We start from the raw sequence: 21442 nt of genomic DNA, 5'->3' as shown, positions 1-21442 counted from the left end.
GAGCTTCTATCAGTTTCTTTAAAGGATTTTTCTATAATGCAGTGAACTTCAGGTGCTCATTCTTAATTTTATGCCATTCTAATTTACAAGTTCCTTTTGAAGTCCTTGTTACTTCCTTTTCTCCTTTGTGCTTCTGTTATACTTTAATTGTGTGCTGGTTTTTAATCTTTGTCCTACCCTATTCTTATTTCCTAACTCTGTGTTGGTTCATGATGTACAGGAGAACACAACTGACCCTTTCAGTCTTGCTCCATTAATCTAGCTAAATACTTGTCCCACCTACATTTAGACTGGGCTTTTTCTAGACAAAAGCACAGATCATATTTTTCATGCTCACAAGTTTACGGTATCCTGTTACCCCTCATCTATAATTCTGATCCTTCATCTGGACATTTTTCCCTGTTGAGGATGCTTTAGACCTCAGACAGGGTTTCCGGAGGAATGAGGAATAGTTCCTAAGGATACAGCTGCAGAGTCAGAACCCTCAAACTCAAAAAACTCAAGTTTTTTGGGCAATGTCCTTGCCTTCTGTTTAACTACAGTATTAAGCACACATACAATGCCTTATAAGCAGGAGTACAATGTTGTGAATCCTTAATCAGAAATGCTAATCACAGCTTTTAAATATGTTTATACGGAAATGCTACGCCACTTTCCACAGTAATTTAAATCTGCAGCCTCACTGTTTTTTTTTAACAGAAGTAGGCGAGAGTAGGGTAAGAATAAAACAGGTTGGGATTTGTCTCCAGAGAAAGAAAAACCGCTCTGGCATTGAGGCTATGCTATAAAACTCTTGTTCAGTTAAGACAGACAAATTTATTGAAAATTGGCATTGTAAAAATTAAAAACAGGGAGACATGCTAGAAACATAGGCAGTTTTTCACAGATGCCAGTCTCAAAAGCAGTATCACTGACACAGCTACTGAAAGATGTGTCAAAATGAAGAGCGGGTGAAAAAAGAGCATCCATGGTTTGACAAAGTATTTGACTAACCAAGTCAAAGATGGAAGCAATTTCAATTGCTGTATTATAATGATATAGATGATTTCCATAGATGCTAAAGGCCCAGAGCAGATCCTATTCTTGTTAGTTACTCTAAAAACTTTTAGAAAGACGCTGAAAAGATTGTTTCATGCTCATTAATTGTGTCTAATTGCCAGAAAGGAAAAAAATATGTCCCTGGACTATTTGCAATCATGTCATATGATTACCTAGGCTGCAGTACATTCTCTTTGATAATTTGGACTCAACGAATCTTCCTAAGTCTACTGTTTACTAAGTAATAATTGTATAGGTTTCCTTAATGTTTGCCACTTCCATTAACCTCAGTGACAGCAGGCACTCTGACTCCTTTCTTATGCATTTACATGGATTGGTATCACTCTTTTCACCCCCTGTAGGTAAGCAGAATTGGAGAATTACCATCTCCAATGTCATAACAGCATGTTGTCAACTATGACCCTTATTTTGTTCTCCTAATCAGTTATTCTGAATTATCCTGCCCCCTCCTCTCCCCAGATTTTGAAAAAAGGCTCTCATAAAAACAGCAAGCTGCTGAAATATATAGCTCCCAGAAACTTTAAAACAAGTGATTGCAGTGTTATTAACTTGTGAAGGTATGTAGGTGATGTGGAAAGAAATTACCCTGGGATCTAAATCCTGGTGAACATGCTATTTTAAGGGAGTTATGAATGACAAGGAGTCAAAATATTTGTTCTGTTCAAGGAATACCAGTAGTGGTTTGACTTCAATCTTATTGTCTCTAGTTTCTTATGAAAGGAAGCATAGTTTTACCTAATTTTTGCAGATTTTAAAATTATTTTTCTCATGTAATTGATCACCTCTCTTTTTCATCTCACTGCTGTGTTTGGATTACTATATCTGGCACAATTTCTTATGGCCCCAGCTAAGCCTTCAGATATACAGGCACAGACCTCAGTGAAGTCAGTGGGAGGTGCACTTGGATATTTGAGCATGGATTTTGGACCTTTAGCCTGAACACAAACAAATACGTTATAATTTTTTTTTCAACTATATTAGCAAAGAACTAGCATTTCCCCAGTGCAGTTCATTCTGTTCGTTCTGTATCAATCATTATTTTTTTTCAGGAAATGTTTAAATGTGAACTCACATATCATATCTGATCAGCTGAATTATAAATATGAAAGATAACTGGCTTGGAATTAGGTAGCAGAGACTAAAAGTGCCTTTGGAAATTCAATCAAATCTATGCTTTTGTGTATGGAGAGCAATTTAGCTTTAAAATTTGTGGTACATGTGATAAATCAACTTAAATTTTCAAAGACCCCTTTGTTTAGCATGGGGTTTTGAATATAGCATAACCTATTTCTTCCTTTATCTCTAAAATATGTAAATTATTTATGTTACCTGTACTCAGTAACCTGTAGATGAACCTTCCCAAACCATAGATGACCTGCTACAGCACAAATAATAAGAGTCCATTACTATGCTGTGTGCATAAATGTCTACATTCATCTTTCAAAGCTGTAATTACAGGTAATGTTACATTTAATTTGGCTGCAGCAGGTAATTTGTTGGTATATATGACATTTTGATCAGTCTGTGAAAAAGTCCTAAATTGGGGCTTTCTGATATTAGAGAATCAAAAGACTTACGAGTGATCTTTGTATGCTTTGTGCCTGATTCTGAGCAATTGTTGCCCTCACCTCTGGTATGTAGGATCTATTGTAAGTTACTGTTGTTAGATTCTTCTGGGTTCTGTGGCACACAATACTGATACACTCCCAGAGTTTCAAACAATTTTCCCCTACATGCCACTTAACTCCTCAAAAGATATTTCTCTTTTATCACATTGATTTTCTCAATTAGTTCCTGAGAAAAGAAAGTAGATAAAATCCCTCCCATTTGTATTTTCTCTATGGGTGAAATGAAGGTTGGTTGTTTTCATTTCTTTTTCTTTAATGTATGTGAAAAAAAAACCTCCACAGTGATACGAAACTGGCAATACTATGGACTTCTGTTGGCTGACTGGAGGCTTCCAGAGAAGGAAAAATACTGCAAAACTTAGATCTGATTGATTGTGTTGTGGCTGCATTCAGAGAAAATAAAAATTATTTTGATTTACTGACAAAAAAACTGAATTAGGTCATTCAAAATGGAAATCAGCTACTGTAACTTAATGATTTTACTCTTGCAACCATTTCTTGTATTCATATTTCAACCATTTAATGTAATGTGGACCCCCTTCACACTGCCTCAGATGGCAGGTATGTTCAAGGCTACAAGACAAGTAGGGTTGTGTTTATGTCCCTGCCTCCTCAGTTTCCAGTAGTATTGCATCAAAATCTGTTAGCATATGTGCACGTCTCTCCCTCTCATCTCTGTCTTCACTGCAAAGTTTTAGCCTCACCTTTCAACAGCTCATCCTCTGACTTCCCAATATAGAACCTGGGAGCTAAAGACAGGTAGTTATGCCATATTATTTTTGGGAAGTCTTTATAACATGTTAATGAAATGGGTGTAATGACTCCTACACAGGTTGTAAAAAATATTGTCAGTTTACTCTCCATACCTTTTCAGAGCTCTGGAGGAAACACAATCACAGATTTTTGTATCACCTGTGCTGTTTTGAGATATGACTGATAATAGGAGGCATCCTCACTTCCAGCTGCTGAATTACTTATAAGACAACTTCTCTAAGTTGTGCAGTTTCATTTTAAGCATACAGCAAATCATGTTTGGAAAAAGTCACAATCTGGAGAGGAATTGACCTGCAAGGTATTCCTTCTGATAAGTATGCAACATTATAATAAAGTTTGTATTATACATGCTAAATGCTCAGCATTATTCTGTAGCCCACTTTGCTTCTGCTTCAGCAATGAATCAGCCATACAGTCTGCAACACCACCTTCAAATAGCAGTGAGATAACTGGCTGCTTTTCAGCTCAATGCTAAAAATCATCTTTGTTGACTTCTATGCCTTTTCAGTAATACCATCTTTCCTGGTGCACTTAAATGTGCAAGTCTGCAAACTGTTATTTACCAGCTTACTCTGAGTAAAGTTCCTGGGCTGCCAGCCAGTCTGGCGATTGTGTGTCTTACTGTAATTTTAAGATATCTGGTTTTAAAGGATAAAGTTTTTTGAAACCTTAAAATATGAAGTCATTATATTCACTTAGAAGACCACTGACCTGTCTGTATCTTGTTGTGGAATTATTAGAGAATACCAGTCATAGGACAGCTTAACCAGAAACCTACCTACCTGATTGCATTCGGCATCTGCTTCCTGTTGATACCGAGTTCACCACTATGTAGTATTGAAAATTGTGGGTTTCATCTGATTAAGAGAAATTAGTAGATTCATTTCCCTCCCCTTTCCTTTCCGCTAAGGTTTTTGTAGTCTACAGGCCGCCTAGGTTGACACAGACCACATGGAAAAAGTTGTAACATTAAATTCCTTAAACAGTGGCAACTGACAGGCACAACTGAAAGGAACAAAATAGATGGATCCATCAGAAGTTATTATGACAGAATTCTTCTGTTTTACTTGTCTTCCCTCCTCCTTTAATTATTAATATGCCTTTCTAAGTGGCAGGAAAAGCAATGCAGAAAGCATAAAAATCAATCCATGCATCAAAACAAAACAGCCAGGGTATCTACAGGTTTCTGGGATCTGGCAATAGATCCAAGAGTTTCTACAGGCTTCTGGGGTCTGAACGGATGCCTGGAGGATTTTGTACTAATATATTTGGAAAAGACTCAAGTCACATAGGTGGCCCAATGAGTATGAGCCATACTGAGTGCATTATAAATCCTTGTGCTCAGTCTCAGTTGTTGGTTTCTTTTATCCTGTATGCTTTCAGGGATCTAATAAATGCTGCAGATTGACTGCTGCTTGAGAATTCAGTATAGGTGTCTCAGTGTGCCATTAAAACAAGCCAGCCGAATGAAGGCCTGGCATTTTTGGCAAATGGTAGTATACTCGCTAAATTTTTTGTTTAGGCAGTTAATTAGACTCAAAGAACAGCTAATTTAGTAGATTTGTCAGTAGCAGGATGACTTTCGTTATCATAAGCCACGTGCGTAACCCATATATCATTTGGTGATCAGAGACACAAAGGAGTGGCTTGTAGATGTTACCCTTACTGACAGGATGCCAAGGTATGTAAAATAAAATTATGGTAACTTTCTGAATCCTTAGTATTAGATTTCAAAAACCACAGGCAATTCAAACAGCCCTCTGAGAGCAGGGGAGGTTGGTTGGTTTTTTTTCCTCTTAAGATATCTATTACATTTTGTGTTTGTGTAGCTGTATAGCTACCCAAGGAACTATAAAATGTAGCCAAAGAACCTAGTAAGTCAAAATTATCATGTGAGTGCTGTCACAATTCACTTTTATTTGTTGTATAAAGTGCAGGTTGTGACTTAGTCCGCCATTAGAAACTTGCTTAAGATCTCAAAATTTAGAGCTATGCCTTTCCAAAGCCGTCAGCATTTGACCTGAGTCCACTCCTGTTCAGATGAAAAGTCAGTGGCAGACCTGAACTACCTTCCTCGGATACCCTAAGTCAGGACCCTGAAGTCTGTTTAGACATCCAAGTGTCTCCATCTGCAAAAGTTTTGAGCACCAAGCAGCCTTTTGTGCTGAGCTTTGGACCAGGCTCACGTACAGTGCTTTGATTTAGAAATTATCAGCTCAGCAGAAGTCGGCACCAGCCACTGACAGCACTGCCTTCCAGCCTGGTGCTCAGGAAGGACCACGGGGTCACGCAGCTGCCTGGCCAAAAGTGCAGCTGCTGAAACACTGTAGATCCTTGATCTTGGACCAATGGAGCTGCTCTGGTGCTCCTTGAGGAGCTGAGCCTGCTGGGAGGTGAAACTGCAATACAAAGGAACCGGTAGTTAACAAAAAAAGGAGATTACTACCAGAACACCTATTGATGAAAGACTGTTACAGGGATACTGCCAGCTTTTGGAAAGCATTCCTGGTTGTGTTTTTAATAACACCGGCCAACAGAATGAGAATGTGTGCTCTGCTGCGTTGTAATAACACTTAGGAATGTACTAGCCCACAAACTGAGCATCGTAAAACTGTTGTTTTCACATTTTCCTAATAAAATGGCATGGCATTGTAAATCTGTTTTTATTTTATTTGTAATGGCAGAAATGTGTTTATCATAAAATCAAATCCTCTTTCAAAATATAGGCTACAGGATAGTGACATAATTCATCCTGTTCAGGATCATGGTTTGCATCACTCCGGTTGAACAAAAAATTGCAATATACTACTTAAAATCTTTTACTTTCAAAATGCATCATAAAATTCAATGCATGTTCAGGTCTGTGCTGACACTGCAGTCTGTGGCAAGGTGAATCAGAAACATATAAAGCAGTTAAATGACAACATGTGGAGTAAAGCGTGACTATCTGGAACACTTGTGACAGAGGCCAGGTGTGAAATGGCAAACAGAACTGATAGGTCATGGTATAATTAAATGTGTTCAGGTTTCAGCTTTTCAAAGTTTCCTTTCATCCAAAGTGCCAAACACCGAGGCACCTATTAATTAAGTTTAAAATTATGCTTCAGTCTACAAATCATGAGGTTGTAACAACTGAGTTCCTTAAAAAAAGTCCATTCTATTGCACTCTTTTGTGATACAAGTAGTACGAGTACCATATCTTTAGAGCAATATAAATGTGTGAATTTTCAAGGAAGACATTTATGTGACTAGATGTATAAAAGCAGTCTTCAATGGCTCAGTCAAATCGAAATTTCACACACAGGTAGAATATTCAGTAAAAAAGTTTACCAAATCAGGAAAGAACTACAAACTCATGGTGAATGCAACATAAATGTTCTTTTATAAATTAAGACAAAGAAAGCTTTTTAGAAGATAATGGGACTCACTGTCATATCCAAATAGAAGGTACCATGCAATAAACTATTATTTTCTTATTCTCTAGTCTCCTGGTATGGTGCCTGAAGTACAAAGTGTAGGAGTTTGTGCATATAATGTAAATTGAGAGTGGGGAATACTGTAATTGTGATAAAATGGAGCCATAAATAACTGTATTAATAGAACATTTTGATCTGTGAGCTTAATTTTTTACTTGAAAGGGCAACAGTTTCATCTTATTCCACTTGAGAGGGCTGATCCATTCATAATAAGTACCCACTACACTATGAGACACTGAATACCAACATCGAGCAAATACTATTTGTGTCTCTGCTGTTCCCTTCAGGGAACCACCTAAACCAATTTGGAGAGCTGGAAGTGGGAGAATCATCCCAAAGACAAGAGGAAAAGACCAAGCAAACACACTTGAGGTGATCATAAACAGAGTAAACTTAACTAGCCTCTGAGCTGAGGCAGCCTGTCATGTTTTCATTATCTACTATTCATCTCGTATAGCTCTGCAGAAAGATTACACTGTGGGATTTTTTTCTAGAATGAGAGGGGCTGTGATGAGATTGCCTCAGCCCACTTAAGAAGCCAACCATACAAAATATGATTTAGGACACAAACAGAAACACACTATTGATACAAAATTTATGCTAAAATTACATTACAGCAGCTCAATCTGAAAGAATCTGTTTCTCCTTTACAAAAACATACTGTACCAGAGTCTCGCTGGGGATGTGTTTTCATAGCTCATTCACTTTCACACAGCTACACAAATCTACACCAGGTGAGGATCTTGCCTAATAATGATTTTCGTCATAACATTCCAGCAAGGGATTTAATACAGGATTAAATGTGTATTTCCTCTCTTACTGCTTATATAGCATTCTCTGTGTGTTCTTAAGATACCTATAGACAATTGAAACAGAGGTTATGCATTGATCAATACTAGAATGGGAAAAAGGGAAAAAATCTAGTCAGACAAAGTCAACCAAGGTAGTAGATGCAGCTTTGAGAAATAAGACATGTTTCAAGGGAGCTCAAAATGGTGAGAAAGGGTTGTGAACAGCCACGACCTCTAAATCTCTGGGACTGCTTATTCCAAACCATCTTTAAATGGGGCATTTCACTGTTAAAACTCTCTACGCAGAGGATTCAGCCAAACAGGAAGATAGCCCTTGGGTCAAAGAAGATTGCTAAAGAATAAATTCAGAATTTGTTGTAAAAGTGGCTGAAAATATATCCTTCAAAGTATGAGTTTCCTTTTGTAAAATTTTCCAGTCCTCATGTTTTGAAAATATCCTGAGGACATTTCAGAAGTGCACAAATCTACCTCTCTAACTCAAGCAGTCTGGTACATAGAAGTTACTCATTATTCAGTGGAAATTATGAAGGTCTGCCATGGCTAAATTCAGGCAAATGTTTGGGAATAGAGTACACACATGGGTGCTTAAAATTAACAGTTTTAGGAAAAAATCTATGTCAAATATCTCACAAGTATTTGTAACTACTTGCAAAATTAATTAGTTTGCTTAAATTCCAAATAGACTTCCAACGTGTCCTTAGATATGCTGCAGATTTGGACCTCTCATCACACACTTGATCGGCTTAGCAAGAGTTTAAAGGGATGATATATCACAGGGGATACAATTCAGCTAAGGAATTTAGCCAACTGGGGAAACAGTCCTAAGATCTCAGAACTGGAGTCACCAGGAGGTATACTGAGACACTTTCAAGTCATTTTTGATGTTTGTAAAATAAGATTTTCTTTATTTCAGCTTTCAGCTAAAAAAAGTCACATTTGTAAAGCAGAAAGCTTTCAGATAAACCATTTTTATTCGATGGAAACTGCTTATGTCATAAAGTCCATCTTCTAGTCTGCTCTAGTGACTCATATTTATCATATACTTAATGGCTGAAGTTGGATGAGAAAAACAGAGATCCTGTGCTGGTTTTGGCTGGGATAGAGTTAATTTTCTTCATAGTAGCTAGTGTGGGGCTATGTTTTGGATTTGTCCTGAAAAGACTTGATAATGCAGACATGTTTAGATGTTTTCATTACTGCTAAGCAGTGCTTCTACAGAGTCAAGGAAGGACTGTTCTGCCTCTCACACCACCCTGCCAACAAGTAGGCTGGGGGTTCACAAGAAGTTGGGAGGGGACACAGATCGAACAGCTGACACCAACTGACCAAAGGGATATTCCACACCATATAACATCATGCTGAGCAATAAAAGCTGGTGGAAGAAGAAGGGAGGGGAGAGGGGGGACATTTGTAGTGATAGCATTTGTCATCCCAAGTCACCATTACATGTGATGGAGACCTACTTTCCTGAAAGAAAAAGGTGGCTGAAGACTTGACTGCTGATGGGAAGTAGTTAATGAATTCCTTCTTTTGCATTGCTTGTGCGTGTGGATTTTGCTTTACCAATTAAATTGTTGTTGCCTCAACCCATGAGTGTTATCACTTTTACTCTTCCAATTCCCTCCCCCATCCCAACACAGGAGGGGTGAGTGAGTGGATGTGTGGGGCTTACTTGCTGGCTGAACTTAAAGCACGACAGATCCTTTCAACAATTAAAAACACCATGCTGGTAGTCATCCCAGTAGGGCTAACAAGGTATAATATTTAACACATAACATATCATTTTTCATACCAGAAAAGCAGAGATTGTTAACAAGCAAAAATATTGGTCCAATTTTAGTAACTGTTTGTTGAATAGACTGTAAGGAACCCAGAAATTAAAGATTAAATTAAAAAGAGGAGTTGACTACAAAAACATGGTACAAGAAGATGGGCAATTTCATACGTCAAAGACAACTGCAGGTCATCTAAGTAGTACCAATTGGAATGCCTAATTAGATATGTGTCTATGAGTCTTTCAAAATTCAACCAGTTTACCTGGTTCTGCATATCTACTAGGAAAGATGTTGGGCAGGCAATCTGCATTGATTCTCTGAAGTATTTAGTGGATTCTCCTCTCTCTGGTGACCAGTGATAGCATATGAGGAAATGGAATGAAGCTACATCAGGGGAAGTTCAGATGGGACATTATGAAAAGGTTCTTCACTGAGGGTGGTTGGTCACTGCAACAGGCTCCCTAGTGAAGTGGTCATGGCACTGAGCCTGTCAGAGTTCAAGGAGTGTCTGGATGACACTTTTCATTATATGCTTTAGTGTTAGGTAGTTCTGCGAGGAAGAGGGAGTTGAACTCCATGATACTTATGGGTCCATTCAATTCAAGATATTCTATGATTCTATGATTTTGTAGCTTGCATGCATACTTCAGTATGTTGATGTTTCTTCTAAATTGACATCTCTTTCCTTCTCTTTTTCTTCCTCTAAGCATTCAAATCTATTATTTTTTTTCTTCCTGAAAAATTAATTACAGTTTGGCAATGGTGGCTATACAAAAGTTTGCCAGCTGTTAAAGGTCTTCCCTTGACTTAAATATTTATGTTTTTTTGTGCCCCACACAAAAGCTTTTTCCCACCTTGTCATCTGTTGAATTGAATGGGAAAACCCTTTCTTCTGGGAAGTCCATGAAAATCTTCAGCAAAATTGATTCAGAAAAGCTGCAAACACCTCAACAGCTCTTATGCTTTCTATCCATTGTAAGATTCCCTTTTGGTAAAGCAGCTGTAGACTATCGTAGAGAGCTCTTAAGTATAGAGAGCCACACAGGACACCTCTTCACAGTCTTTCAGTCTCTTCTTCAATAGAATATACACCATTATTTTGAAAATGTTGCCTTGGCTTCTCCATGCTTTGGCCGTGTTCATTCATTCTTGTCCCTGCATAGAATAGAATAGAATAGAATAGAATAGAATAGAATAGAATATGATATGATATGATATGATATAATAGATTATAATATAGTGTAATGTAATATAATATAATATGATGTGAAATAATATAATATATTAATATTGTATTATATTAATGTTTAATATAATATAAGTGTATAATAGAATGTCTGCCACTACTTATTGTTTTGGGAGACAAGGTTCATTGCTTTAATGTTCCATGGGACAACTGTCCCATTGTCCTGTCCTGCTGGATGCAAACGGTTCCCCATCCATTACTGAATCTCCAGGGACTAGTGCACTATAAATAACATATATAAATTCTGCGAAGAAAAGCAATAAAACAGTTTTCTCATCTGAGAAGGAAGGCTAGTACATCTGCCAATAAAGTATTTCATTGTCACACTAGGAAAACTTAGATGACTGCAATTCAAATTATCAGAGTTTAACTTAGCTAAAACTGATATTGCACCGAAGAGTACTGGCCTCAAAGTTTCTACATCTGTTTTAAACTTTATTTATGATTTGGGAAACAACCTTCTGTAAGTCTGATGTGATGTGACTGTCTCTTTATATTTGTAGGGAAATATGGCGGAGGGGTGTGATTGTGCTTATATACACTGCCCTTAATATATGGTCAGTGTTGTAGGTAACAGAAGGGTTTAGGAAGCCTGTGCTTAACCACTTTCTTTAACATGCAGTATACACCGCTACGGCAGTCCAAACTGCAAAACAAACAAAAGAATTGGAATTAATCTCAACTGCTGTGTTTAATTTTGCGCTAAAAAAGAGAATTTTGAAATGAGATGTGTCTGTGATACGACATTCCTCAAATTGAGAAAGAAAGGAAGGAAAGAAGAGAAGAAAGAAAGAAAGAAACAAACAAACAAACAAACAGCCTGTTAGCCCAGAAATCAAGACTCTCTGCAAGATGGGACCATAAACAAAGCGGCTGCTACTGAAACAGGTTTATACCAAAAAAAATGTTGGATAATTTTAAAATGTGAGTTAGCACTAACTAAACAGGGATTAAAAAATTAAGTGTTCTGTTATGGAAAGGAGGCAAATAGTAATCAATTTTTAATTGAAAAAAATAATGAAGTACCTTATAGATAAGGAAATCCGGTTTTTACTCCTTTCCTAAGGCTAGTCTAAGTGCAATATTTTGAAAGCATTCAGTAAAGAAGTCTAAACTTGTAAGGACAGCTGTAAATAGAGATTTTGAAAAGGGAGGGAAATCCAAACTGTAGATGGATTCACATTGTAGATATTCTCTCTAATTTTATGAGTCTGAATTGCTTCATTCAAGAATATGCACAGAAGAGTAGTTTTCAGATTTTAAAAATATAGATCATACCATAGGAGGCTAATTACACCTCACTTTTTAATACTACACTGAATTGTCATCATCTCTGTAAGCTATGTACTTCTCCCATTAGCTTACTTCCCACATCATCTTAGTATCATTTTTTCCTATTGTTTATTTAGACTTGATGCAAAGTACACTTGATATATGTAGGCAAGTAGTTACATTCATAAAGATCATGGGAGAAGTTCAATTTAACTAGTGTTAGTGATTAGCTGTTTAAGTATTTCGAAATGGAAAGGACTCTGCTTAAAAGCCAGCATTTATTGTTCTGTAAAGAGCAACAATTTCTGTATGCCAGGGAGAATTCCAAGTGCAAAAGCTCCTGAACTCAGAGTTCAGCCTGAGTTTTGTGATGGTACTCCCTTCTCCCTTGGGTTAAAGAGTAATCAAACCATTGGAACCCACAACTTCTTCAACTATTTAAAGAGTGGAAAGCCCAAATCATGGTTCTGGTTTCTGTCTTTTGATCCAGCTTCTCTCTATGTATTTTAATTTCGTTAGGTTGCAGTCTGTTTAAAGGAGGAGAAATGTGGGTTGTACTTCAAACTTTGTTGGCTATAATTCATTGCTATAATGGAACATGACTCATGGCATGTTTCAGCCAACAGTTTTAACTATATGCATGAAAGTGTTCTTTAAGCACACATTATGCCCACTGTGTCTTTCAGGCTCTTATCCTTTCTGCTCTCCCTATTATTTTTCTTTATAGTTTGCAAATAGAAGAGATATAAAAAGATAATGAAATTGCAAACGTCTTTTGCAGGGTGTTATACAGGTTTCTGCTCATTGCCACCCAATGCCAACCTTTTCTTCTACGCAAACTGGGTTTTTTTAATCTCAAATCATGATGAAGCACACAATGTAAATGCAAGGGAAAAGTCTGGAGAAATAAACCTATTATTAGAGCTTGCCTTCATATTGCAAACAAGTACTGAGGAGAACAATTTTACCTACTTAAGTGAGACAAATTAAGACATTAGTCAAACTGTTTAAAAGCTGCAAAATCTGAACTTTTTCCAACAAAAATTATTATTTTAACGTAACTTTCCACAAATCAGCAAAATGTGTAAATAATATGGCATTGTACAGAAATTCAAAAACTTTTTAAGAAAAACAGAAAAATTGAGCTCTGAGGTCCTAAGACTTCTCCATTTCTTCACGAACTGTGTCATATAAGCTCTTGTTCGTGATTTATCTATTTAGTTTTGGTTTTTTCTCTGTCCTGATCCTGATCCTTACAATTTTCCACCAATACTTTCATTGCTTGAGTAGGTCACTGGAAAACTTATTTTGGAGAATTCTTTGCTCATGGTTTGATTGTGAGTTGCTTACAGTATTTGATAAGCCCTTTTATTTAAAAATCAGTCATATGAGATAAATATCCATACTGATTAGATATAAATAACTCATAAAAATTATTTTAATAGGATCATAGAATAGTTTAAGTTGGAAGAAAACTCTGTAGGTCACATGGTCCCAGGGATTACTCAAAGCTTTTTATGCACAAACACTCCTGATTACAAATCCAAAATGCAGTTTTCATGATTATACATTTTAAACTATTTTATAAACATATCTGCAATAAACCTGTGGTCATAACATATGTGCTGATGCATATATTGGCAGTATCAAAATTCAAGCAATATTATTTAATCAGATAAATGTTTGTGGAAACTATCTTTTAAAATATCTACTTAGCTCTAGTTACAGCCTTATTTCTCATCTCTAAATGTGTAATCTTTCCATTTAAGAAACTGGTTCAAGAGGGTGAGATTTATGTCAGAAGAGTAAAATTATTTTTGCTTGAAAAGTGAGATTAAAAATGTATCAAAATATAGAAAGGTTATGCTGACCTGAGCAGTAATAAGTACACAACTGATTAGTTCATTTCTGGTTATGCTCCATTTAACTGTTTTCTGCTTGAACCAGCTTTGAGGAACTGCACGAACATGAAAATTTCTAAGACAAGATGGTCATTCACTTAGTTTGCTGTGTCTTCATTTTGTGTGTGCCCTTGTGCTCCTCTGTCCTCATTTTAGTTCACTGCTCCCTGACTTCTACTTTTCATACTATTTTGCGTGCGCTACCAGGAATATAGGAAGGAGTGAGAGATAAGAATGATTGTCTTTAACAGAATTCCCTGTTCAGTGTTCCTTTTTTACTTCTTTTTTTTTTTTTTCGTTGAATTTATTTATGGTGGAAGAAGTTCATTGGCAACTTGATTGAGGAAACCTGAACTTTCAATGCACAGTAGGTAATCAAATGCCACGTTCAACCCACCAAGAATTTCAGCCTACAGGAGAGCATATTTGTAGGAAGTTAATATAACCTATTGGTATAAAAAAGCCAGATAATTTCTATAGAAAGAAATAAAAAGACCTGTTTTTACTGTAGAAAAGTTCAAAACCATGTATTTTCATGTTTGAGATCTTTTGGATATTTATTTTAGTTTTTTATCTCAAGCAGTCTCGAGTTGGCTGATAAATCTCTCCAATTACCCAGTAACCACTTTAATTTTTAAACCAATTACCCAGTAACCACTTTAATTTTTAAACCAATTTTAAACCAAAGTCACATTTTTAAACCAATGTGAGTGCTTTTTTAAGAATGAGAAGCTTAAAACCATAGGCAGCATGGGAAAATCCCTTTGCTTTAGGAGAAGAAAATAATTTTTAAAATTATTTCAAGTTCCAATTGCTTAAATTCAGCATAAGCATCAGTTTTCTGGGCTTTGTCTCTAGAAGTTACATAGGCCTGATATTCTTCAAAGTAAACAAGATTTCTGAGCTGAAAGCTCTTCTCAGACCTAATGAATTATATTTACTTGCTTCAGTTTTAGTAATTGCATCTGAGTACACTGAGCCCTTGTGGAGGATGATTGTCTGTCATGATGTTTTTTTCCCAACAACAAATAATCACAAAACTCATGAAACTCCCGTTAGTTTCATAAAAAAATTCCCAAGTCATTAATCATATCTTAGTTTACTGATTTTTTTTCTGTCAGCTCTAGTGTATATGATATAACTCCCTGAGCATGTGATACATCAGCCTGCTCTCTGATTACTTTTCTTCATTTGTTGTACAATAGGGCCCAAAGGACCAGAGATCAGAACCACTTTGTCATAAGAGCTGTATGTCCCCATACAAGACACAACCTCCACAAAAAGAGCTTTCAGTGTAACTGATAAAGGCAACCCAAGGAAATATTTTTATCCCCCATTTTACTTACAAAGAATGGAGTGGAGGGAGATTAAGTGATTTGGCCAAAGCTCCCCAGGAAATCTGAGTCCAGGAGTCCTCAGCTCTAATCCACGAGGCTATCTTTCCTCTGCTAGGAAACAGATGTTAAATTGGATGTTAATTTTGCCATGAAACTTCTTTTAAGAACTCTGAAAGGCAAATAGCCTCCAAGAATGATTATTTAGCAAGCTACCAGCTCTGCAGTCTTGCATCTCAGAAGTAATTCATTCCATCTTTGCTGGCAGGCTTTAAAAGGCCTTTTGTTTTCGCTCGCTGATTAGTATAACAATCTATTTTGAAAGATATGTGGGCTGATAGGGGGTATCATTTATTTGTTTCAGTGGTAGCTTTTTGCAACAAAATGTATGAAGCTTTTAAGTGTTGTGGATTGAAGCCTCTGATGTCAAAGATAAGTGTTAGGATTATAAATACAGATCCTCTAAGTATTGTAAGTACTATAATCAGTAACAGAAATTTGCATTATTCACTTGCCTTCCTTAAAGTGCTGAAAGTTTTTCCTTTTATAAACCACAGGCACATATATTATCAGTCAATATTAACAATTGAGTCAAACATGTAATGTGAGTTAATTACAGAATGTGTGTTGCGTTATATAAAATTCCCGTTTAACGCTAGACAGCAGCACGCTATGGGTTAACTTAGAATACCACTTGGCCTTCCTCTCCTTCTCTTTTCTGCAATTCAAATCAGTCTTCTGGAAAATTGGCCTCAATACCAGTGACGTGCTGCTGAACTTACGAGATCTCAAGAATATCCTACCAGATTTCATTCTTTTGTTGTAGAATTGTTTCCATCTGGGGCCTAGATATAAACTTGGAAAATGAAAAGGCTCTTCCCTCTCACCCTGCCTGACTTCAGAACATTGGCAAGCAACTTTCCCTGTCAATGCAGTACAGATTGGATTAAAACATTGGAGTAAATTATATTTCTGTGGCTGCAGGAATTAGTGGCATTTATTGAAAGTTTGATGTACTGCCTATCAATCCAAGAAGTAAATATGTACTTCAAAATCAAATGAAAATTAACATTGAACATAACAGAATATGAGAGAATAGTAGGTTCTGGAAAGAAATATTAGTCACATGGGGCCAGATCTGCTAAAGAGCACAGTTACACACATTTGCAAGTGCTTCATTTGTGTGTAACGTCTCAGTGTGTGAGCATAACTCCCTGGCTTGAGTCCACATTGCTGTTTCACTAAGCTGGAGCAGCTAAACTGGGAGTTTAATCACTTCTAGTTCCTCTACACTCAGCGAAGGCAAAGGTGATTATGAACCAAAACCTGTACTTCATGTATAATTAAATTTAAATTCATTTATTTCCAGGTTATTGCTCTGTGCCACTACGTCAAGTCAAAATGGTTCTGATACAAATGTTATCTATAATAATATTTGTACTAAGCTTATACTGGGGAACTAAGCAAAAAAAAAAAGCATGGGAGACAGTTTGCTGGAGGTATGGTGCAAGAGGGGAGACAGTCACTCCAGTGTTTTCAGTATGGCTGCTTGGCTTGTATTTTCTGTATTTGCTGTATTGTATACTGCAAGCTTTAAGAGCTCATCATGTGATACCACTGTCAAATACCTCCAGCCTTTGTGCTAGACATTTGCACATAAACGTTTGTGGGTATGTGTGCGTTTCTGTGCCTTCACTACTGCTAGTGCACCAAGAAACATTCTTTTGACTTTTACAATTAAAAAAATTTAATATTGAAAGGCCTTTTACAATGATAACTGGAATTTAAAACATGCTGTCCTAGGCACTTTGACCCTTTCTTATTTTCTCTGCATCTCAGCAGCAGTAAGTCTGGAAGTTATGATTTGTATTTCAGCAAAAACTAGTTTTCCTGCTTTTTTCTTTTTTTTTTTTTTTCTTGTTAGATAGATATATAATCTATCTGTGTTTTCTCCCCACTATTAACACCACTTCTAAATGAAAAGGTAATCTCTGCATTCCTGACTGCCAGAGATTTTTTATGCTCCTTTGTCAGTACCACTGATAGGTTCATGACCAAACACAGTCTGCTAAAAATGAACACACAGCCTCCTTCTGTATTCGAGCATACTGACATCTAGTTTCATTACTGCCCATAACTTATAAGCAAGCGCTCTACGAGCAAAGAGCAGCTGTGCTAGGACCCTCTTCAGAAACACCAGTGATGTCTGTGTTATCAGGTACTGCAGACTGACAGGAGTGGATCTGTTTGTCAGTGTTGAGGATGTGACACCCCCACTATACATGCTTGCTGTGTGGGAAATTGCCTTTCACTTAGGCTGGTCCCACAACCTAAAAGCCATTTGCAGCTGCAGAGCACTAGGTGACCATTTTCCAGCATATAGATATCTGTTTATTGCCTGTTAGCGTAGGCATATTGCTGATGTCCTTAACTATGCTGTTTTCCTGTAATGTTTTCCAAGGTATAGTCCAACTATGGCTCTTACAGAAGGTGTTTGTAGCCTCTGGTGTTACTCATCTACACTCTTCCTTCCAGGTGTAATGACTCTTCCATCTTCTATCTACCCAAATATTATTTACTTTGCTTTTGTATGCCTTGAATGTAAAATAGTATTCAAGTGGTATGCGGTCTTTGTTTTTCCAAAGGACGCCTTCCAGAGCCTTCACCATGTTTTGAAAAGTAAGTGGTATCAGTTTTCTTCCTAAATATTGTTTTTCTAATGTATTTACCAATACAGTAAATCTCATATTCCCTCAGTATGGATAACCTTACAGCTCTAACTTTTATTCATTTACTTCTTCCTTCCTTCCATGTTAATTTTGTTGATTTTGGCACTGGTACAGCTAGTCCTACTTACTAACTATGTCATTTGCTTTTATAATCATGAAACAGAGTCTCATTCATCTTCTGCTAGGGGGTCCTCCATTGGCCTTATGGAGAGCGCCTCCAGCTAGCAACACTGCTGTTACCCTCTGTGTCAGTGTATGTGACCACAGGTGGCCTGACATTAACTCTCAGGTAACAGAGTTCATTGCATATGTCTCTGCATTGACTTACAGTGTTCAGCAAACCATGGGCTGCTCAAAGTGGATTGTCATGGGCTTTGACTTTTAAGTGCTGTATGAATCAGTCACAGCACAATGTAGGTTGGAAGGGACCTTTGGAGGTCATGTGATCCAACCTGCCACTCAAAGCAGGGTCTTTCACTACAGGCTATTTTTCTGGAGTAAGGGGCTTCTTTTGCTTAACAACTTGTTTTTCATTGGTTGGGGTTTTTTTTGGGTGTTTTTTACCCCCTGGAGTTCACTTCCTGAGATAAGAGATCCTCCAGAGTGGAGGAGTAATGAGAGATAAAGTAATGAACCTGCTCCTAGGTATTTGGGGGATATAGGCATCTAAAACTTTAAGACCATCTCTTCATTTGTAAATCAATTAGAAGCTTTTCTATGCCTTCCTCTTCTTCTCAGAAAAATAAATATTTTTTTATATGTATATTATTTTAGTTGGCTTTAGTACCAAGTTCTGTAATAGTTTCATAGTTAACTGTGCAAATTTCTTTGGAAAAAAATGAAAGATATTAAAATATTCTTCAAATGAAACACTGATATTACTTCCAGAAACTAAGCTAATTTATTTCTATCTCCCTTTTTTGAAATTTCTGGTTTAAAGATACAGATAAGAACATATTTAAACTTTCTCCGTTGTTTTGTGCATTTCCATTCCAATACAGATGAGACTTTTAACTGCTGTTATTCCACTGAGGGGATATCTTTAATTCATCTTGCTCTCTTGTTCAGGGTTCACTCCTGGACAAAAATTCTGACAGAGATCAGCTTCATTCAGTGTCCAATTATAATTAATCCACATTATCTAATGTAAGGCTTTTTAATGATACTTTATCAATCTTCTGTGCGTACACTGGAGCTTTTCAAAGCTACAACTACTCTGAAGCCTTGTTCTTGCTTGTTAAATACTTGAACTGGTTGATAGTACCACAGAAGGGAAACTGAAGAGACTCATTCCACCTCACTGAATGCCTAAAATAACCACAGGAAACAGAGGGAATAGATTGCCTTATCTACACAGAGCTTTGCTGGGTGGGGGTGAGACGAGTCCTAGAAAGATGGAAGTGGCAGCTGCCTGCTCACTGTCAGCAGTAAGCTGGGGAATAGCAGCAGAATAGGAGGTTGGATCTGTTTGCAAGAGAACCTCTGCCAGTAGGTATGTACTCAGCAAGAAATACCTGGTGGCAAGAAAATTTTGGTTAGAAATGAGAAATCATTCTGGTATTTTGGATGGGTCTAAGCAGTGAAGTGAAACCAGTGAATGAGTCTGCTCTGGCTTCTGAGGTAGCACAAAGTGGCTTGTGATAACTCAAGAATCACAGAACTGCAAAAAAATCACATTGGTGTCACTCCACGCCTGAAGCAGGGCCTGCATCCAAGTCAGCTCCAGCCACTTGTCCCTCTGGTTCTGTAAAGTTTAGAAATCTCTGAGGGTGGAGACATCACTCTGGGCACACTTTCAGAGTCTGCCTACACTCACAGTGATATATTTTTCCCCCCCTTATTTCCAGCTGCAACTTCTCTTGTTGCAAGTTGTGAGCATTGTCTCATCTATACTGTGCACCTCTGAGAAGGATTTGACTCTGTTTTCACTTCTCTGAAGAGAAAGCAGGTTGCAATTTTTCCATTGTGTAGAACACCTACTGGTACAGACACCCAGACAAATCCCACAAAACAAATGGCAGAAACTGGAGCACTTCCTATTTCCTTGCTCACACTGAACTCAGGAGGGGAAATGGTGTGGTCACCAAAACTAAACCAGCCCATGCTGCAGTTTTGGTACCCAGCAACAGGAATCTTTCAGGAAGGAGGTGGGGAGTAGATCTCCCATGCTCACTGGCTTTGGTGAAGCTGGAATTTCACCCACAGAAGTGATTCCCGGGCTTGCAGTATTTAGGACCCTGTGAAAGACCATGTTGCAAACAGTGATTGACATCTATACAATGGTCCACCAGCAATCTTAAGTCACACTCAGCCATACTGGAGAAAGTTTTAAAGCAGCCTTCCACTTGACTGGCAAGGCAGTTTACTCAGAGCTGGAATTAGATATCTGGGGTTTATTTTACCACCAGCAGCAACACTCACGAGCAGCACAGTTACCAGTGGGGAATTCTGTTTTATGAATGTGGATATGAATGTTCCTGGTGTGTCCCTCAAGAGTGCCTGAAAAGGCTACAAAGTCTTCTTATTTGAAGAAAACCTTTCCTCCCTTTAGATGAAAATTTGGAGTTTCAGTAGAAGTTAGACAGTTACTCTGTATCATATACCTTTCCTTGTATTTTGTCAATATTAGAATGGAAGAAAAATACATACCCAACCTAAAATGTGGACTGAGATATAGATAATGTAATTTTTAAGAGGTGGCATGTCTAGGAACATTTTTACTTTAAAATCCCAGTATAAATACACCTCCAAAATAATAGCCAAAAATTTAGAGATCATCCTATAATAACATCTGTTTATTCTGAACATTCATTATTATGAACTTTTAAAGAAACATCTCTCTTCAAGACCAAACTCAATAAACAGATGTAAATTTTGCCATTCTTTGAATAGCAAAATCTTAGGGTCTGCTGCAAAAAAAGGAGGGAAAGAGTTCCAGGCATTACAGACAAAATTCCCACCACCACCGCCCCGTTTATCTCGACCACAGCAGTGGAGCAAACACAGAGCGAAGCAGTCTGTAAGGAAGCCAGCAAGTATTCATGGTGACATTCCTCTTTAACTTTTTCTGTTAATATGAGATTTTAAATGCATGTTATTGTAACTGCTTGGAATGCTGAAACTTTACAATCTCGGTTGTGCTGTGAATTTAACACATATTAAAAACAGAATCACGAGGTGCTTTTTTATACCCTTATGTAACACTTTAAAAAGGTTTACAGTATTACCTACATAAGCACCTGCAGAGTTACTTGGGATTTTTTCCACATGAAAGCATGATCTGAAATATGTATTTTTTTCAATATGAAACACAACATGAAACTAACAGAAATTATATTTGGCTCCCATGTCCCTGTCAAATTTGCACAACTTTTTTCACTATCATTCCAGGATTAAGCTGTTAATGAAACATACAGTGCTGAAGTGCAGGTTACAC

This window comes from Falco punctatus, assembly GCF_963210335.1.
Source record: "Falco punctatus genome assembly, chromosome: 2".
NCBI lineage: Eukaryota > Metazoa > Chordata > Aves > Falconiformes > Falconidae > Falco > Falco punctatus.
This window is presented reverse-complemented; position numbering follows the sequence as displayed.